Source organism: Chiloscyllium plagiosum, chromosome 8 (assembly GCF_004010195.1).
Source record: "Chiloscyllium plagiosum isolate BGI_BamShark_2017 chromosome 8, ASM401019v2, whole genome shotgun sequence".
Classification (NCBI taxonomy): domain Eukaryota; kingdom Metazoa; phylum Chordata; class Chondrichthyes; order Orectolobiformes; family Hemiscylliidae; genus Chiloscyllium; species Chiloscyllium plagiosum.
Window position 1 is genome coordinate 8,082,641 of NC_057717.1, and position 22,254 is coordinate 8,104,894.

Here is a 22,254-nt window from a genome sequence, read left to right on the forward strand (position 1 = left end):
TTGCTCTGGTTGGAGACTGTCATTGTCTGGAATGTATATGGTGTGATGTCACCTGCCACTTCTCAGGTGAAGCCTGATTATCCAGGTCTTGCTGTATGTAGACACATTATAAACACCACATTGTCAAGTTTCATATAATCCTCAAACTTCAAAATTATACTTCATATACCCAATCCTAGGTAAATTATAAATCATCAAGAATACAGAACATAGAAAGAGTAGAGCACAGGAACAGGCTCTTCAGCACCAATGATGTGATTCTAAACTAAACCACCTCCCTGCACTTTATCCAAGTCCCTCTGTTTCCTGCCTGCTTATATGTCTCTTAAATGCCTCTTACATGTTGCTACCGTACCTGCTTCTACCACCTTCCTGGCAATGCACTCCAGGCATTTACCACAAACTGCGTTAAAAAAAAGCTTTGCACATCTCCTTTAAATGTTTCTTCCACTCATCATTGTTTAAATTGATTTTTCTCCAAAAAGAAAAGACAGCAAAACAAGGTGCAATCACAAGCAATAAACAACAGTAAACAAAAGCCGACCACCCTCCCCATGGCACATACCTCCCCCAAAAATATAAAGAGAAAAATGACAAGCAACCATAATAAATAGAAAACATATACAAAGCACATAACATAATAAATTAAACCAGCAGTGAGATAACTGCATTAACAAAAGAAAAAGGAAAATAAAACGAGAAAAAAAAATTGCCACAACAGAAGATACCTCTGTGTGGAACAGTTACAAAGACCCTTTGCATGTGAAAGAAAAGGGTTCCAAATTTTTGTTAATTTATTAGAGGAGCCAGATAAGGATAATCTAATCTTTTCTAATTTAAGACAAGTATAACATATTTCTAACCCAGTGTACATGAGTAGGCAGAATTAGGGATTTCCATTTTAACAATATCAATCTTCTGGCCAATAGGGTAGTGAATACTATCATGTCTTTTTTTTAAGGGGAAGAAAGAGGGTAACACCCCACTCACTTAACCCTACGCCACAAGCATTTGACATTTCCACCTATGCACACTGTTCATGATTTTACATACTTCTGTCAGGTCACTTGTCAGTCTCTGTTGGGAGGAAAGTTAATGGTCTTAATATTGACCCATTGGGTCAAACTGAACTTTCTGCTTAAAAAAATCATTTCACTATACTGTGCTTGCTATCCCTTGGCCAATAGTACACTGAAGTTGCCATATCCCTTTGGATATCATCTATCAGTATTTTGTGAGGTTGTTTGTTATAAACAACACTTTATAAAGTGTATATTGAAAGTCCATTATACAGCTACAGTACTACCTTCTTAACCCTTAAGAAGTCAATCAGGCTAGTCAGATATGATATCTGTACCAAACATTATTAACATACAATTTTCTAAGTGGCAATTAGTTGTGTCTTTGACAATGATCTGCATGTAATAGTTTTCCAACCAAAATTAACCACATATTGGTGAATTTACAGCGTGATGCAGTTGAGGTCTTTTATGAGGAAGTCAGAAATAATATTTTGGACATGGAGCTGAATTCTGCTTTTACACTCCACTCCTCTACATATATTATTCATAAGACTTGCATATCATTAATTTTGGAATAGGTTTTGGCACTGTGCACTGCGACAATTCAATTTGATGTGGGCCTGCAGCTTATTCTGTAAGAAATTCGCTGCAATAGTTAGAGCTGAAGATTTTTCTTTTCATCTGCAGGATGGACGCAGGCTCGTTCATTAAGTTTGTTTCAAAGAGCTGGAGAGATGAGGATAAAGATTAAATTATTTTTTAAATTATAAACACACTATAGAAGATCAATTCACATTCTCATTTCTACGTTGGATTGGAAGCAAATTAAAAGAACAATGACCCATCGTCCTGAATATTGTTTTAAAAAGTGACATCATGTTGCAATAATGCATTGTAGAAAAAAGAAAATGCTGTCTGCATTTGATAAAGATACAGAAATGCAGAGTGAATGTACAATATGAACAAGAATCAAGTGTTAATAAAAAAGTATGAGAAAACTTTTCATAATTTTCAAAGGAAACCAGATCCCAATTTTCCTGAACAGTGATGTTTGATTGTCCATCAATCTCACTTTTCCAACTCTATGCTTTTCCTGCCACTGATGCGCCTTCGGCACACCACATCCTCCCTTCCTACTCATTCCTTACCCTCCTACTTCCCTTGCATTGCCCATTCTGAAGTTACATACCCTTCCACTGACCATCTCCCTTTACACTTCTCGCTCTGTATGTCACACCACTTACTCTGACCCTCCCTTTCCCTTTTTGCTCTCACACTAGATGCTGGAATCTACTGATGTATGTGCTACTACTGGTCATCAGTGAATGGTGGTTCGGAATGATCAATGTCCATTAGCAACAGACAGTAGGATATTTACCACTGTGTGATGTACCGTGAACAGGATAATTTTGTTCACTATTGGTACAGACTGGAGCTTCTTCCTGTCCATCTGACACAATGTTTAACCAAACAGCCTCATCACCAACAAGACAAACAACTTCTGACAGAATTGTAAGACCATGTATCAATTTTCTTTTGAATATTGCGAGGACATTGTTCTAACAAACAGTGTTCTTGTCTTTTGCTTCTTATTCTTTCAACTAATCTTCCCATGTAATTTGAGCTGAGATCAGAGTAACTTCCCTTTCAATCGAAGCAGGACTTGACTGAGGGTGGAATCAAAGACCCTGAGCAAAACTGTGGTTAATGGTAATTATAGAAAATTCGCACTGGAATCGGAACAATGGAAAATGCAGTCTCTGCAAGGTATCTTCCAAGTTGCATGTCATTCTGACTAGGGACTAATTTATTCTTACTTCATTATCGGTTGTTAAAAATCTTGGAATGCCCAAACAACAGCTCTGTGTGGATCTGCATTACTTTGATTGAAGGGGTTCAAGTAGGCAACTCTCAGGCGCCATTTCCAGAGCTACTGGGGACGACAAATAAACTCTGCCCTTGCAAGTGCCTTCCAAAACCCTGGATAACTATGTCCTGTTTAAAAGAAAAACAATATATATTATGTTTGCACACTCTCACCTAAGCTTCGGCAAGGTAAGTCCTTGCTGGATGAGTATGATGCCAGTGACATCAGGAGCATGACAAGACATTGATAACAATTGGAATCGTTAATTCAGTTAGTTATTTACAGATAATTGATTGCGCGATGTCAGTGTCACTGAGTTCAACATTTTCATAATGTGTAATGGTAGTCATTCTCATATTTTTAAATTTTTCATTCAGAAGCCGTAACCAAATACTCTACAGCCAACAGAAATGGCAGCTTCACTTTTCCCTTTCAGTTCAAACAAATATCCACAGTCCAAAATACTAAGGAAGTTGAAAGTGCTGGAAAGCCTTAACAGATTCTGAGCAGAGAGAAACAGATTTAACTTATTGAGTCAAATATGAGGTTTTTTTCCCCAATAGGGTATTATCAGGCTTAATATTCGAACTCTGTTTCTCTCTCCAGATACTGGCTCATCTGCAGTGTTTTGCCACAGTTGTCTGTTTATATTACAGATTTGCATTTTCCCCAGTATTCCCTAGCACAGTGAATCATTGTGGGAGCAGGGTGGGAGTGGCATGGTGTGTCAGTGGTTAGCACGACTGTCTCACAGGACCAGGGGCCCGGTTTGGGGGGAAAGGGGGACATGATGTGTCAGTGGTTAGTACGGCTGTCTCACAGTACCAGGGGGCCGGTTTGGGGGGGAGGGGGGCATGGTGTCTCAGTGGTTAGCACGGCTGTCTCACAGTACCAGGGACCCGGTTTGTGTGTGGGGGGTATAGGGGCACGGTGTCTCAGTGGTCAGCACGGCTGTCTCACAGTACCAGGGGCCCGGTTTGCTTCCACACTCAAGACTGTTTGTATTGAGTTTTCACATTCTCCCCCTGTCTGCAAGTGCTTCCTCCAGGTGCGCCAGGTTCCACCCACAGTTTAAAGACTTTCAGTGAATTGACCATGCTAATTGGCACATCTAACACAATTTTGAATAAATACAAACACACAGGTACCACACACCATTGGGGAAGAAAATTCCAACTCAAATGGTCTTTAGATAATTTCTCCTTATCCCTGTTCCTACAGAGGTTGGAGAGTCATTGTATCTTTTTCTAGTCCCACTCCTACACCTGTCACGACAAATTATCAGTGTAACCAAGTGTGTGATATGGCAAATTATATCAGTCTCAGACTGTGTTAGGTACAGTGTTAGGAACATAAAAAACATGTTTCCCAAATTTGTAAAAATAATTAATCTAAAACAAAAGCAAAGTTACTCAAAGAAACGATGGAAAGATAAATGACATATAGTTTGGACATTGACGCTATGTGTATCATTATTTATTTTCCTATAAATCTGAGACACACACACATACGTCTGAAAGCAAACAGAAAAAAAAACTGCAGAATATTAGTTTGGAAGAGTTTTGTCCAGATAATAGTTAATTTCCTGGCAAAAGGAAAATTGAGATTGTCTCAATTGTTATTCTGCCTCACAAATGCTGATGGCAATGGGGTTTCTTCCTGGAACAGTTGGACTTGGCTGAATTCCCTTCTCTGCTGGCATTGGGGAGATTCCAATGAATCCTGAAAAGGAACCCTCCATGAGTGGTAAAGATGACTGATAGATTTTCTGCTCTCTGTTAAAAAGGCATACGGTGTGTTAGGTTTCATTTGTGGAGCAATTGAGTTCTGGAACCGCAATGTCCTGTTGCAACTATACAAAACGCTGGTGCGACCACACTTGGAATATTGTGTACAGGTCTGGTCCGCGTATTACAGAAAGGCTGTGGAATCATTGGAAAAGGTGCAGAGGAGATTTATCAGGATGTTGCCTGGTCTGGAGGGAAGGTCTTATGTGGAAAGGCTGAGAGAGGATTAGATAGAGTAAACAGTGAAAGTCTTTTTCCTAGGATGATGATGTCAGCTTGTACGAGGGCGCATATTTAAAAATTTAGGGGTGACAGATTTAAGACAGATGTCAGAGGCAGGTTCTTTACGCAGAGAGTGGTAAGGGAATGGAATGCCCTACCTGTTAATGTAGTCATCTCAGCCACATTAGGGAGATTTAAACAATCCTTAGATAAGCACATGGGTGATTTTGGGATAGTGTAGGGGGACGAGCTGAGAATAGTTCCCAGGTCCGAAGAATATCGAGGGCCGAATGACCTGTATTGCGCTGTACTGTTCCATGTTCTATGTTCTATGTGTTGCTGTCGAGACGAACAAATAAAGTGATGGAGCAATGGCTGTGGCTTCTCAGACAAGTTACATTTTATTCGTCTCTGAGCTGAAACATACAATAACGTTACCCGAACACCAACATGAACCATGTAAGGTCTGGTTAAACATTCCCTTGATTGTATACTCCATCCCTGTTATCTGCTCCATTTAGGAGTGATTTGTAATTTATCTTTTGAAAATATTTTTTATATGTGGCTTCATAATTATTGTACAATAAATTCATGTCTTCAAAGTACTGTGTTAAAATGAATATATTGTTTTATTAAATTAAATCCTTAGTTTTATTCTCTCATCCCTTTGCTACGCCCAGTACACTCTCCTCAGGATCCTTTATGATTCAATGTAAACATCTCTTATTCTCAGGCCTGAAGTGCCCTGACTTTGTAGGCGTCATGAGGGGCATGTATATGCTTACATTCCAAGGTCGGAGGAGTCCATACCAGAGAGCATAGATTTAAATTGAGAGGGTTAACATTATAAACATACCTGAAGGGGTAACTTTTATACACAGAGGGTAGTGTGTGTATGGAACAAACAATATTCCAAGTTAATGGAGGCTGGTAAGATTACAACATTTAAGAGGCAATGGATGGTTATGTAAAAAAAACACACTTAGAGGATTATGGGTCTAATGCTGGCAAAGATTACTACATCAGATTGGAATATCTGGTCGGTGCAAATAAGCTGGACTGAAGGGTCTCTTTCCATGTTGTATGATACTTTGATTCCAACAGGCTTTCATTCCAGTAAAGAGTAAAGTGAAACATCAGTAAAAAGCTTCTAAAATCATTGCATATTTTTCTTTCAGTTTAGGGGTTCATTACAAGACACAATACATCAGATTGAGTCTCAGCATTGTCATGTACAAATGCAGTAATACATCCTAATGATTATACCCAATAACCTTTACATAAAACAGCAAGATTTGATACACTTTTCTAATTACTGGCTGAGTCTGGTGACGAGATTTATGTGGCTCATATAACGGAATGAAACAATCCTTCTGTACCAATGAGTTCTGTGATTTTCTCTCCATTTAAGTAGGTTACTGTTATTTTTTCTGTTCAACATAACACTGGCTTCTCTTAACCCACATTATACTATTTTATGCCAATGTTTTGCTCACGAACTTCCCCTGTCTGTATACCATTGCAGAGTCTCCATATCCAGTTAAATGACTATCTTGGTGAATGAGCTAACTGAGCTCCAAGACAATCAGTCCTCTCATGCAAGTCATTGGTATAGATTGATAATCTCACACTATCCCCGAGGAACTCCACACAGTTAAAACTTCACAACCTGAACATCTCGAATGTTTATTCCCTGATAGTTAACTGGGTTTCCCTGTTGTTGGGAAGCAGGCTGGAAAGGTTCGATGGCCTCATGTACTTAGCGAGTTGAATGACTTCAATCTATTCATGAGTAAATCCTTAGAGGGCAGAATGGTCTCCTCCTGTCTCATTATAACGATGCTGACTGGCTGAATGAGGTCCTTCTTTACCTCTGTAACATTACAGAGTGCTTGAGAGAACAACACATGGGTTAGGAGCAGCAGCTGGCCATTCAGCCCCTTGAGCTTGCTGCACGATTCAAAATGTGCATTGTTGATGTGATTGCAGCTAAACATCATTTTCCTGTCTGTCCTAATAAACATGGATTCTCCAGTTCATCAAAGTTCTATGGAACTCAATCTTGAGTGTTTTCTGTCATCCAGTCTTCACTGATCCCTATAGATGAGAACAGCACAGATTACACAACCTAAAGAGAAAGGAGCATCCCTGTCTCAGTCTGAAATGGAAAGGTCCTTATTCTCAAAATGTTTTCCCCTCAAACCAATCACCTCTCTTTTGATATATAAGGAGTCGACAAATAGAAACAGCTATCGACCACTCAGCCCCTCCAACCAGTCCACATTCCAATTAACTCTCCTAAACCAAATACTTATCAAAGTCAGTCTCCACTGACCTCGTGGAAAGACAATTCCAGGAAAAAGCATATGAGCAATGAACACTGGAGGAGAATGAGACCATTCAGACAATATTTTCTGTCATGACATTTGATTATGGCTAAAATATTTCTGAACCCCATTCTCCTGCCTTCTCCGACTAACCAATGATAACTAATTAATTAAAATGTATATATCTCTGTATTAAAGATCGTGTGTGCCTGTATATGGGGTTATGTTTGAGTATTTGTGTGCAAATTTCCGTATCTACGTGCATATCTCTGTGGGCATGTGTTATGTGTGTTAGTGTCAGTATCTCTCAGTTTGCGTGTACCTCTGTCTGCATCTCTGTGCAAAGTTGTTTTTGAAGTAAATAGATTGAACTTGGAATCAAAATCTCCCTCCTCCTCTCTCTCCGTCTGTCCCTGTTGTTCATAGAGTTCATAGAATCGCTACAGCGTGGAAACAGGCCCTTTGACCCAACAGGTCCACACTGATCCTTCGAAGAGTAACCCACCCAGACCCGTTCAAATGCTATCCTACGCTTACCCATGACTAATGCCCCTAACCGATACATCACTCGGCACTATGGACAGTTTAGCCTGTCAAATTCACCTAACATCCACAACGTTGGACTGTGGTTTGCAAATCAAAGCACCCAGTGCAAACCTACGCAGACACGGTGAGAATGTGAAACTCCACACAGACAGTCGTCTGAGGGTGGACACGAGCGCGGGTGCCTGGTGCTGTGAGGCAGCAGTGCTGGCCTCTGAGTGTTGTGCTTAGATTCACACAATACCTCCCTCTGCTGGACTACCCACGCCACTGCATCGGTGTCACAGTTTTTAACTCTGAGAAGATAATAAATCCTTTGCTGTGAATCTGTCAAATTGCATGGCCGTTTGATTTTTCAAATAATATCTTTGGAAGCACAGAGCAGTTTTGTCTGATACTAAGCGATGTTCCTGCGTCATTACCACCACTACTGGACCTTTTTCAGGAGTTTTCAATACATTCTCACGTAAGTTTTAACCACTGCAAGTACAAAATGAGAAATAAATTCATCTCATCTACTGACAAAATGGTTCACTTGGAGATGAGCATTTATCTTCTGACAGGTCAAGTATATTTGCAAACCTCCATCTACCAGCATTGCGTGTGTGTTTGTTGATGATGCTGTCAGTTTGGATATTGCTGTGAGCTGTTGCCGTCTCTCCCTCCCAGACTGAATCCTCGAATGTCATCACCCTATGCTGCTGTCACTGCAGTAGGGTGGGGTGGCCAACTGAGGGAGGGAATGTGTTATTTTAAGCACCACATAGACTGCCAGAACTGCACCCATATACAGATACTCAACAGAGTCAAATACAGACACACAAGTACAGTGGAGGAGATGGATATTGGGCACTCCACCACCCGGCCTAGCCCTTTCTGTCCTATTCCAAGCTGTCTTTCATGGAATAGGAGACAGGGAGGTATGGAGTGAGGGTGGGATTGGGTGACCTTGCTGTTAGTGCTGGTGTTGGTGGGGGAAGCTGGTGTTGGTGGGGGAAGCTGGTTCAGAGGGAGTCAGTCAACAGTGTTGTATTCATGTGGTGCTATTAGTGAGGGAGATATAGTAGAGGGGAAAGAAGAGCGAGTGAGGGAAGATGATGCATGCTGCCGTGAGACTGTAGAGCATGAACCTTGTTCAGGGTTCGGTGCTATAACAGATATACAGTGAGTGTGAGGGAGCAGGGAATACAGTGACTTTTATCCTGACAGCGTGGGGAAAGTTATTGATGCTTGTCTTGTATTGCTGTACATTTCTTCAGACCGCAGATACTGCACTAATCTGGGTAGTAAGCTCAGACCATGCTCGATGGGTCTGGTGGTGTTGCCCTCTCTGGAAAGAGAATGGTCCCCCTCTGTACCAGCCCATTCACCAGGCCTTCCGTGCCCCTGTCGACAAACTGTGGTGTAATTGCCCCTTATCTGCCATGCTCAGGGCAAACTGTGCAAAACCGCTCCAACCTGAGAAAGCTCAACCATGTGCTCATTGGCCTTTTAAAGACGACACCAGTGCCAGGGGTCACAGAGTAACCGGGGTATCCAGGTGATAGTGAGTACCTCCAGCCATGATTGGTGGGAGAATCGGCTGGCATTGAATGAGAGAGACACCATGGGGTGGGCTGGGTAGTTAATGAGGTGAGTTTCATAAGATAGCACCAGAGAACTAGCTCAGCCTCGTGAGGACAATCCCTCTGTCACACTCAATGAAAATGTCACTGAGTAAACTTATTGTTTGAGTCAACCCATTGAGTCAAAGACTCTGCTGACCCCAATCCTAGTTACAACGCTGCAGCTGCTTGACCAATGCTCTACATCATTGCGAAGGAGCTAAAGTTACCTTACCCTTTGGAGATAAGGCAGTGTGGAGGGGGTGGTTGAGGTATCAGTGGAGCACTTTATGGCAAGTCATCATAATTCTATTAGTTTTAAAATAAAGTTTGAAAAGGATGAACCAGGTCTAAAACTTAAAGTTCTAAATTGTTGAAAAGCCAATTTTGGTGATATTGATCAAGAATTTTCCAAATTCGATTGGGACAGATATTCGCAACCAAGGGGGTCAGTTGAGAAGCGGGAAGCCTTCATAAATGAGATGTCAGGAATACAGAGACACTATGTTCCTGTTATGGTGAAGGGTAAGGATGGTCCGTGTAAGGAGGATTGGAGAAATAGGGGTTCTGGGCACGGATAAAAGGGAAGCATATCTCAGGTATAGACAGCAGGAATTGAGGGTTTTTTCCTTAATTCATTCGCGGGATGAGGGCGTCCCTGGCTAAGCAAGCATCTATTACTCATTCCTAATTGCCCAGAGGGCAGTTAGCAGTCAACCACATTGTTGTGTGCCTGGTGTCGCATATAGGCCAGACCAGGTAAGGATGACAGATTGTTTCCTTAAAGAGTGTTCATGAACCAGATGGTCTTTTCCGACAATCGGAATGGTCGTCATTAGCCTCGTAATTCCTTATTTAATGTGAATCACTAGAAGAGTCTGAAGGTAACTAGAGTATACTTAAGAGGGAAATTGGAAGCATAATATAGGGGACATGTAATAGCTTTGACAAATAGAGTTAAGGAGAATGTAAAAGGAATTCTACAAATACGTCAAGGACAAAAGAGTAACTGTGGAGAGAATAGGACATCCTTAAAGATCAGCAAGGCTGCCCATGCGCAGAACCACAGGAAATGGGGGAGGCAGTGAAATAATATTTTGTATCGTTATTTACTGTGGAGGAGGATATGGAAGCAAGAGAACTTGGGAAATAAGTAATGACATCTTGGAAAGTGTCTATAACAGAGGAGCTGCTGGATGTCTTAAAACATGCAAAGGAAGGAAAATGTCCTGGCTTTTCTTAAATGCACGCTCAAACTCTGTGGGAAGGCAGGGAAGTGATTGCTGTGCCCCTTGCTGTCACCAATAGCCACAGGTAAAGTGCCATAAGACTGGAGCTTGGCTAAAGTGGTGCCACTACTTAAAGAATTTAAGATGTTTAATAAGGAAAAGCCAGTGAGCCTGATGTCAGTGGTGGGTAAATTGTTGGAAGGAATTATGAGGCATAGGATGTTCAAGCATTTTGAAAGGTAACGACTGATTAGGGATAGTCAACATGACTTTGTGTAAGCCATATTGTGTCTCACTGACTTGACTGAGATTGTTTTGAAGAAGCAACAAGAAAATTAATTGAGGTAGAGAGGTGTATATTGTTGATATGGACATCAGTAAGGCGTTGAACAACATTGTGCATGGTCATCTGTTTAACAAGGTTGGTTCATATGAAATACATGGAGCACGAACCATTTGGAATCAAAACTGGCTCAAAGGTTGGAGACTGGATGGTGGTAGAGGGTTGCAATATCCTGGCAAACGATTGCAATGCTGTGCAAATAGTCCAGATTATTGAGTAACCCACTAGAATGGGCTGCACAGCTCTGCATTTTATCCATTACCTTACCCCGGTTTATGGTGTCTGGGCTGGTTCTGTGAGGCAGATTCAGAATTTGAGGCAATGAACCATTTTAGCGGACGTGGCCATGTCTCTACTCAATGTTTGCTTTATTGGGATTGGACTCAACATTGTCTCACTCATCTCGTTATTCCAATCCCCCATCTCCTTATCCATATTTTCAGTAAGTTACCAGTTAATAAATCATTTGTTTTTTTTTCTGTATCTTTCCCTGGCCTTAGGTTTTGACTCCCTCATGCATCGAGTGCTGGCATTGTTCAACTCAGAAACATTGAAATGGCGTGTGTCAGGCTGTTGTTCACTTCCCGATGTGTCCCACGTGGTGCTCCGTGGACTTGGGTTTTCCTGCAGCTCTGACTCTCATATTTGAAACTTGGTATGCTCCTACTCACGGAATGCCTCTGTTTGTCTCTCTCAGTTGATTGTGCGGTCAGTAACACGAGGAAAATCCTGGAGTATAATTGTAAAGGAACAGGCATCTAACTTGGAGCTAAGGAGCTTCTGACTGACCCTTGTTATTGAAAAGGTAATGGATGTGCTAGGGATGAGTAGTTGGAGGTTGTGGTGTGAGCTGCCTCAGACATTCAGGGAGACCTGAGGATTTGGTGACCTAAATCGGGATGGAACATGGGGACTGTAGTTACTGGTCTGTAACATGAACAACAAATGGAGCAAAGGCTGCAGAGAGAGGGGAAAATATGAAACCACGCAGTGAGTGCGTGTGAGGAAAGGGATCTGCTTATCTGTCTGTGTTTTTGCCTGGAAAAGCACACCCTCTCACTCTCCCCGTTACATACGCTGATGCACACGCTCCCTATCTGCTCCACTCACACTCTCCCTCTCTCGCATGCGCACACACGCACTGCACTCTGTCACACACACGCATGCACGCGCAGCCTCTCTCTCTCTCCCTCCCGCACTCACACACACACACACCCTCACTTTCTCTCAAGTACACGCTGTCTCTCTCTCTCCCCTTCACACAGACACGCCCTCTCTCACACACATTTGCACACACAATTGAACACACATGTTTGCACATATACATCTGCGTGGGGTATTTGCATTTGTATTATTAGATGCATTTTATTTTGTTCCAAAAACGTACAATTTGGAGACAGCCAGTGAACGTGATATTTTATAAACTCCTACTTTGTAAATAAAACCACTCTGACTCCAGATAAAGACACAGACAGCATCCAAACAAATCCTCACGCTTAGAAAAATATTGTCTGACCGCAAGAGTTACTTCATTTACTTGAAGGTATCTCCAGGTAGAGACATGAAATAAATTCTGCAATTTGCATATTAATCAATTAAACTTGCACCTCCATTCTAACTGATTAATTATTTAAGAGTCATCTTAGGTGTGTACAGTTCGTGTGCATAAGTTATTCAACCCTTTGATCTTTTCCTTATAACTTCTGTGTTTAAGGTTTTCCTCTCTCTTCCAACTGATGAAGGAGCAGCGCAATGCAACCTTGTGTTTACAAATAAACCCATTGGACTCTAACTTGGTGTCGTTTGATTTTTGACCTTGTTCAACCCAGTCCAAAACCAGCGGCTCCATACCGTGGTTTTTACTGGTGAGCTAATCCTCTCCCCGAGCAAGTAAATTGTTCCTAACCCCATGTGTTATTGTCTTGCATATTAATCTTTTGCGAGTCACATTATACACTGATGTCTGCAAGTCCAGATATAATACATCTATAGGATCCCCATTATCCACTTTGCTTATTACTTTTTTTCCCCAGGAGCTGGGAAAGCTCGGGTTGTTTACTTTGGAGTAGAGAAGACTGAGGGGGATGTGATTCAGAAAGATAAGATTACAAAAGGCATGGACAGGGTGGATAGACAGCAGCTGTTCCTTTTAATCAAAGGGGCAAAAGCAAGGGAACACACTTTAAAGTGAGAGTTTGAGGATTAGAGAGGATTTGAGGATTGTTTTTCACCCAGATGGTGTTGGGGTCTGAATGTACTTCCTGAGAGGGGAGTTGTTATGATAAACACTTAACAGCTACGTATGACTTGGGCGAGCTCTTTAAGTGTCATAACATTCCCGCCTGCAGGCTTCATGTCGGAGAGTGGGACTAGTGTAGACTATGCTGTATTTCTGACGGTACAAAGACTATGCTCCTATGACTTTATGGTGTGGACATGAATTGATGGGTTTCTGAAGAGAATATTAACAAGAAATATAAGGGCGAACTGTCAATGGAAAGGTTTAGAGAAAACAAGTGCAGCTTCGTTACAGTCTGAACCCGAGAGGAAGGAGAATAGAGTACAGGGCAATTGCAGAACTATGAAGCAACGATTTCAGTTCAGTCTTCACAGAGGAAAACAAACCAAACAAATCAAATTTAGCAGCAAGAATGGAAAGCCTAAGTCTCGAAAGAACTAGAATGAAATGAATAAATAAATGCTTTGGGAGAAATTATTAGTACTGAAAGTATGGTTGAATTTAGAACACAGATGGAAGGTGAGAAGGTAAAGTCCAATACCAGGGTTCTGTGCTTAATCAAATTAGACAACAATAGGATCAGGGAGGAGTTGGCTAAAGTTGACTGGAACCAAATACTTTAAGGTGGAACCATTGATGAACAGTGGATGGCTTTCGAAGTAATTTTTCCAAGTGCTCAGCCACGTCATATAATAGTGAAATGGAAGGACTGTAGGAAAAGGGTAATCTGCCATGAATGTCTCAGGAAATAAGGGAGGCTATCAAAATAAATAAATGGCATAAATAATGGCAAAGACCAGTGGGAAACTAGAAGATTGTGAAAACTTTAAAGGTCAAAAGAGAGCAACAAAAAAGCTATCAAGAAACATAAGATAGATTATGAAAGTAAACTACCTCAGAATATAAATTGAAACAGCTGCCCTTAGATCTCTTTTAAATCTCTTCCCTCTCACATGAAACTTATCCTCTCTGGTATTGGACATCTCCACCCTGGAGAAAAGACCTTGTCTATTTATCCTATCCATGCCACTCATGATTTTATAAACCTCTGTAAGGTCATCCCTGCCTCTCCATATATCTCAAAACCTCCCATCTCTGTCACGTCATTTCAAATACTTTTGTCCCCTTTCCAGGTTATTACATCCTTCCTATAGCAGGGCGACAAGAATTGTACTCAGTACTCCAAATGTGGTCTTACCATTCTCTTGTACAGCCACAACATGATGTCCCAATTCCTAAAGTCAATTCTCTGACCGATGAAGATGAGCGTGCCTAATGCCTTCTTCACGGCACTGTCTACCTGCAACTCCACTTTCAAGGAACTACGTACCTGCACCCTTGGTCTATCTGTTCGAATATACTCCCCAGTGTCCTACCGCTAACTGTATAAATACTGCTCTAGTTTGTCTAACAAACTGCAGCACCTCACATTTATCTGCATGATTTACCTGCCAATCCTCAGCCCAATTTCCCAATTAATCAAGATCTCATTGTTCTCTAAGATAACCTTCTTCACTGATCAGTATTAACACCAATTTTGGGGGGTTTGTCTACAACCGTACTATCCATCGTTCCTATATTCTCATCCAAATCATTTACAATAACAATGAACAGCAGCAGCCTGGACCTTGTGGCACACCACTGGTCACAGGCCTCCAATTTAAACAACAGATCTCTCCCAGCACCATCTATCTCCTACTGTCAAGCCAATTTTGTATCTAATTGGCTTACATTCCCTGATCCTCTGCGATGTAACCTTATTAATCAGGCTACGATGAGGAACCTTGTTGGGCCTCACTAAGGTCCATGTAGACAACGTTTGCTCCTTTATCTTCATCTATCTGTGGGCGGCATGGTGGCTCAATGGTCGGCGCGGTGACTAAGTGGTAAGCACTGCTACCTCACAGCGTCAGGGACCCGGGTTCAATTCCCACCTGGGGTAACGGTCTGTGTGGATTTTGCACATTCGCCCTGTGCCTGCATGGGTTTCCTCCGGATGCTCCGGTTTTCTCCCACAGTCCAAAGATGTGCAGGTTCGGTGAATTGCCCATAGTGTAAGGTGGATCAATCAGGGGCAAATATAGTGGGGTTTGGTTTCTCTTCGAAGGGTTGGTGTGGATTTGTTGGACCGAAGGGTCTATTCCCACACTGTAGGTAATCTAATCTCCCCTCCCGATCACCTCTTCAAAAACTGAAATCTTGTTTTGAGACATGGATTCCCAGACACAAAGCCGTGCTGAATATCCCTAATGAGTCCTTGCCTTTCCAAATGCATGCAAATCTGCCTCTCGGAATCTCCTACAACCACTTACCCATCCTTGATATCAAATTCACTGGTCTGTAGATTCCTGGGTTTTCTTTGCATCCTTGTCACACACAATGCAACAACATGAGCTGTCGTCCTGTCCTCCAGCACCTCAACCGTGGCTGACAATGATACACAAAAGAAATTCAGGAGAACTACAGATTTCGTAAACCAGAAACGAAGACGGAAATGTGGTGGAAAAGCTCAGCAGATCTGTAAGCATCTGTGCAGAAAAATCATTGTTAATTGTTACAACACGGGGTAAAACCCCGCCTCTCCCCAACCCGCGCACTAATTTAAATTTGCAACATAGAAAAGATTTAATCCGTGCTGTAACCTGTAAAAATTCGGAAGGCCAAGAACCATCCGAAAGGTCAGTATTGAAGTAAAAATTAACAACTTTTTAGAGTCGAACAGAGATTAATTAACTAACAACTATTTGCAACCCCTTTCTCAGACTATCTTTTAATTTCCCTTCTACAAAATTGGTCCGATAAACACACCCCAATTAAGATTGACCAAAACATTCAAATTTCAGAACCATCCAGCTGTCAAACCGTCTCTTTGTATCTTCCTCTCGCCTGTTTGCTTCTCCTTAGAGTTTCTGTTTCACAGGTCATTGATAAGTAAAGGTACATTTAAGAGAGTTATTCTCTGGGAAGTCTGGCTATGTTGCTGGCATGGCAGTTCTCCCCAACTTTTCAATTTTTGTTTGGCTTTATATCCCAAAACAGGGGGTCAATTCATTTTTAAAAAAAATGTCAAAATACCAAATTCAAACTCGAGTATAGTTTAGTTTCTTGGGACATAATTTAAAGTGATTGATCGAATTTGATTTTATTTTTGTCTCATAGCAAACCAGGTTCTGCCAGCTTCTGTACCAAATGTACATTCTAAATATTGCGGAGCTCACTGTGTTTGTAAATCCTTCAACTCCCTTAAAGGTACAGTACCCTTTACACGTTCCTATCACCTTCCCTCTCAAAAAGAACCATCATAATGAAAACGTGGTAATGTGAAAACACATTACCATAATATACAGATTACTTAAACCTAAGTTCCCCTTAACTTCTTCCCATTTGCCTATATTTATCATTGGATCAATACAAATCTTGTCTAAACTTTACCAGTTAAATCTGTGAGAACATTTCTGTGATTACATTTTGCAACATGCTATATGTACAATTTTTAGATTAAAAGTCTGTAATATATGACTGCAATGTAATAGTCTTTAAAGCAATCAAAGAATATAAGCAGATTGGGATCCGTGCACACAACCGTCTCCAACATGCTGTTTGTGAGTACAGATTAAAATATTATAAGGCTCGTACCAAACTCAATAGTTCTTTCTCAGCAATGGAATATTTTCTCTGGTGGATGTTGAGTTTCTTTGAAAAGTACAAACCCATTTCATTGTCCTGTTGCAGTATAGCTCCAACTCCTATGTCACTAGCGTCGATGGCAAATTTGAAAGTTTTTGACTCGTTTGGTATAGCTGAAACTGTCTTGGTGGTCAACATTTCTTTTTAATGGTCGAATGCCTCCTGGCATTTTTCTGTCCACCAAAATTTTGTGTTCTTATTCAGCAAGTCGGTTAACAGTGCCACTACACTGCTGACGTTTGGAACAAACTTCCGATAGGGTTCCTTGAAAAGTTTTGTCTTTGCTTTCCATGGGGTCAAACTTCCGTGGCCGATATTTTGTCCCAAGAATATTACGTCTGCTTTCGTGAATTCAGTTTTGTTTAATTTTATCAACAGGTTTGTTTCTTATATTTGTTCAAAAGGCTCTGCCAACAGTACCAAGTGATCTTTCCAGAACTAACTAAAGCTCACTACATCGTCCAAATGGACTGCACAGTTTATTAATCAGGTCACAATTCTGTCCATGTTTCTTTGGAATGGGTTGGGTGTTTTTGTCATTACAAAGGGCATCACTTTGAATTTATACAGTCTATTTGGCGTTACAATTGATAAATGTCTTTCACCATCTCTGATAAAGGTACCTGACAGAAACTACTCATTCAGTCCAACTTGGTGATGTAACTGACTAATTCTTGATACAGTCCTCCAATGTCGGCATTGGATATAAGTCTGATTTTGAAACAGTGTTGACCAATAATCCAGCCAAAATCATTGAGTCCCCTCCGGTTTGGGAACTAAGATGATCAGCGAGCTCCATTCACTCTGGCTTGGTTCGATGATGACCTGATTGAGCATGACCTCCCCCTCCTTCTGGACCGGTCTGGCTTTGAGTAGATTAAGACGATATGGATGTTGTTTTATCGGAACAGTATTCCCAAGTCTACTTCATGAACAATAGCATTAGTCCTCCCCATATTTTTCTTACATATGTCCTCATACTTCAATAACAAACCTTTCAACTGCGTTCTATGCTCCTGAGGCAGATAGTTTACTAACCTAGCCCACTGCTCAAGCACATCTAATTTTTAAACATATTTTGAGGCACATCAAAATTCGCAACATTTGGATTTGATTCCTCACTTTGTGGGGCAGTAACTTACACCTGTGTTGTCCAATTCTTTCTCTCCTCTACGTTTCAGGAGGGGACGTATAAATTCAGTTATAACCCAAAAGGAGGAGACTTCGAATGTGGGAATTGGCAACAGAGGTGCTAGTTTCATTACTGCCTGTGGCCTACCTACTATTTGGCATGTATGACACGTTTGCCAAAAGTTAACCACATCTGTGTGCATTCCAGGTCAATAAAAATGTTTTTGCCCCTTAGCCTGAGCTTTTCGTACCACTCGGGGACCTCCCACAGGTAGTTCACGTGCTACCTGTAATACTTCCTGTCTCTATGCCACCGGCAACATAATCTGTTGCACGTCAGCACATTACTCCTCTGCACTAACCTGCCGTAGTCTCCACTTCCGACTTAGGATGCTATATTTCTGGTAATAACCCTCTGGAACATCTCTGCTTCCCTCTCAGAGTACGCATCCACATATATATCTTTAATTACCTTGCCTGTCTGTGGCAAATCCCTTAGACTTTCAGGACTAAACACCTCTGTCTGACCCTCCCTTTGTTCATGATTTCCCTGCACCATTACGTCAAACAGTATGTCAGCTAACTGAACCTTAACTCCTTCATCGTTGTCTTTAGTCTGTGCTTCCTGCTGTGACTTATGATAGTGGGATCTGGTTACTGTGCAGTCTGGGAAAATGCCAGTATATTTCTGTTTTAACTCCTTAGTTTCTTGGTGATACATGGGCTTCTCCACAACTAGGGGTATCACTCCCAACTTGGACCCTGCTAAACGATTCTCAAGAGCAAACTGTATTCCTGGAAATGACACTCTGTCAGTCACTCCCACTGTTACTTCCCTAGACTTGAGTAGGCATCCAACCTGATCGTATGTAGAGGAAAGCTAAATTTCTGTCCAACTATTCCACAAATTGCGACATTCTCGAGTAACAAATCAGAAAGACTGCGAATTTGCTCATCTCTCACTATTAGAAACTGGTTATATCCTGTATCTCTCAAAATGATAACTTCTCCTTCTCCTCCTGTTGTTTCTCATAAACTATACTCACAGAGGTGAATTCTTTATAGAGATCAGATACTAACCCAATACCCAGCCCTTGCCTAGGCTGTGCACTTTCCTGCAGTTTTTCGGTTCTTGTTGGGGTTTCTTTTAATATGTTCACTAATGTCACTGGTTTAACTTATTTTACCACATCATCTCCCACAATGTATTTCTTAATGACCAGCACTGTGACCTTACGTATCCCATCTTATGGCAGTGAAAACACCTTTTACCAGTGCTCTTTTGAAACCACTGGCACTGAAATTTTCTGTGTCCCACTCTATGACAGTAAAAATACCTGAGGCTTTTCAGCTCCTTTCCATTCTCTTGGGCATCTTTTCTAAACTGTGGGAAACTCTTATTCTCTACTCTTTCTTTGATACTGTAGCATCTCCCCTTCTCGCAAATTCTATCCCTCGCAAGATGAAATTCTGGCTGGAAGCTTGTCTTATGCAGCAACATGTATTCATCTGCTAATTCTCCTGCTCTTCTCAATTCCTGAACTTTCTGTTCCACCACATGAATTCTTATCATCTCTGGAAGTGAGTTCTTCAACTCCTTCAGCAGAATAATCTCGATTAGAGCCTCATATGTTACATCTATCTTTAAAGCAAGCATCCTTCTATCAAAATGCCCATATTTAGTTCTTACAAACTCAACATAAGTCTGACCTGGTTCCTCCTTTATGTTTCTGTACTGCTGTCTTTATGTTTCTGGTACCAATTTGTGAACACTTCAAACAAATTGTTTGACGTCTTCAGAATCTCTTAACTCCTTATTTTACAGCGGAAAATATACATCACTCACCCTACCTTCCAGTTTATTCCAAACTATCATTCCCCATAAATCGTAGGACCATTCTAGCTGCCTAGCCAAGTTTTCAATGAAATAAGATTAGATTACTTACAGTGCGGAAGCAGGCCCCTCGGCCCAACAAGTCCACACGGACCAACCCGAAGCACAAACAACCCAGACCCATTCCCCTACATTTACCCCTTTACCTAACACTACGGGCAATTTAGCATGGCCAATTTACCTAACCATCTTTGCATTGTGGGAGGAAACCGGAGCAAACCCGCAGACCCGGAAGAATGTAGAAACTCCACACAGTCAATCGCCAGAGTTGGGAATTGAGCCTGGGTCTCTGGCACTGTGAGGCAGCAGTGCTAACCACTGTGCCACCCTGCCGCCCTTCATCTCGACTGCTTCAATCTTTATCTCATCAAATTGTGCCAGAGTTTTATCATAGTTGTATGTATCACTATCTTCCTTTTTAATCTCCACCCTCTTAACTTGACTTTGCTGACTAAATCGCAACATCTCAACTTCAATTTCTCATCTTTTTGCTCAGCTGCGAACCTTCTCTTTCCCTTTTTTCTCTCTCTTCTGTCTTGCTTTCTGTTTCTTCTCTCTCTCTTTCTCTCTCCCTTTGATTGTCTTTACACTCCATTTTCCTCAACTGTAATTTAAGTGTTTTTTCACTGTACTGCACTTGTCAGTTTCTCTGACACACCTTCGTGTTTGAGTAATTCCCTGACAATTTCAGCTTTACTTTTGTCCTTGGTTAAACACAAAACTATGCTCTTCTCTAATTTTAAAAATTTGGCCTTTATCTTTCTTTCTAAGCTTTCTTGGCAAATCTGAGAATCATCTTCAAACCTCTCTTAAAATTTTAAGCGCCATTTCTCTCACTTTTAATTTAATCACCACAAGTTATCGACATTTTATTTGAAGATCTCAGACACTAACGTGCAAATGTTTAAATATACTGTGCTTTTTTCATACCTCAAATCTATTAATCGCGGACGTAAGCCCCCAAACTGTTACAACACAAGGTTAACACCTCCCCTAATTTAAACCAGCCACACAGAAAAAGTTCATCTCGTGCCATAATCTCATAAGTTTGGAAAGGCAAAGATCCATTTGCAGATTCACTATTTAATGTGTAAGGAACATGTTTTTTTTATTTAAGTACGATAGAGAATAATAAAACAAACAACTATTTAGAAATTCCTTCGGTTAAACGTATCTTTTACCTCCCACTCTACAATACTGGTACGATGAAACAAAAAAAAATTAAGATTTACAAAAAATATAATCATGTTTCAAAACCAGTCAGCTTTGTCGATTCTCCTTTGTCGATTTTGCTCTGTAGATTTTACTCTAGGTTGGCTTCGATGTTCTGCTGTGACATTTCTTACAGACAGGAAGCTCTTCAGCGTGCAGTCTATTTTTGTGGATGTCCTTGGCAGTGTTCCCCGAAATATTCAAAATGTCCTGTTTTATACCTCAAAACATCGCTTCATTGATTTTGATGCCATCAAATACATTATATTTCAAACTCAATTTGATTTCAGTATGTTGGAGTTTATTTTGAACTGACTGACCGAATTAGAAATGGTTTTTGTTCGTGGCAACTAAGCCTCACTATTGATTTCACGGTCAAATGTTACGCTTTAACTTCGTTCAGAACACTTTGTGCCAGTTTCCAGTCTCTCTTAAAGGTAACATATACCTCTACACGTTCATAACAATATCTTTTATCTGCCATGCCTAGATTTCCATATATTTGAGCAACTTAGTAAGTTCACATAATAGTCTTTCCTGTTCCAAAAAAAAACATTTTCTCTGATTCTTCCTTTCCCTAAATCCTTCCTTCCAGTTATCATTTCAATTGCTTACAATGTTACTGGTTTACTTCGACAAAATAATGCAAAGTGTGTGAGATGAAAGAATGAGATGTAATCACATTCCCATATGAAGGAGTAAATGTGGAACGTTTCCAAGCTTTCTGATATCAAAAAAGATGTAACAAATCTCCTTTATTCATGGATTGGGAAAGTGAACAAATAATGTTCATGGACCGAAAAGCAATAATGTGATGAGCCTTTACTTGACCATTGAACGACCAAATATTTAGTTTTCTCCCTCGAGTTTAAATTCTGTTGTTCTTTTTCAATTCAGTGTTGCATACGTTTTTATCAATGTGCAATCATCATCGGTGACCAAACCAGAAGTTGCTGGAAATGCTTAGTAGTTCTGGCAGTGTCTGTTGTGAGAAAGCAGCTTCAACATAGTGTCGAGGAATGGGTCTGGATTGCTTTTTTTTGCCAAAAATGTTCAGCGATGTGCCAGTCAGATGTATTAGTCAGGGGTAAATGCAGAGTAATAGATTAGGCGAATGGGTCAGGGTGGGATGCCCTTTGGAAGGTCA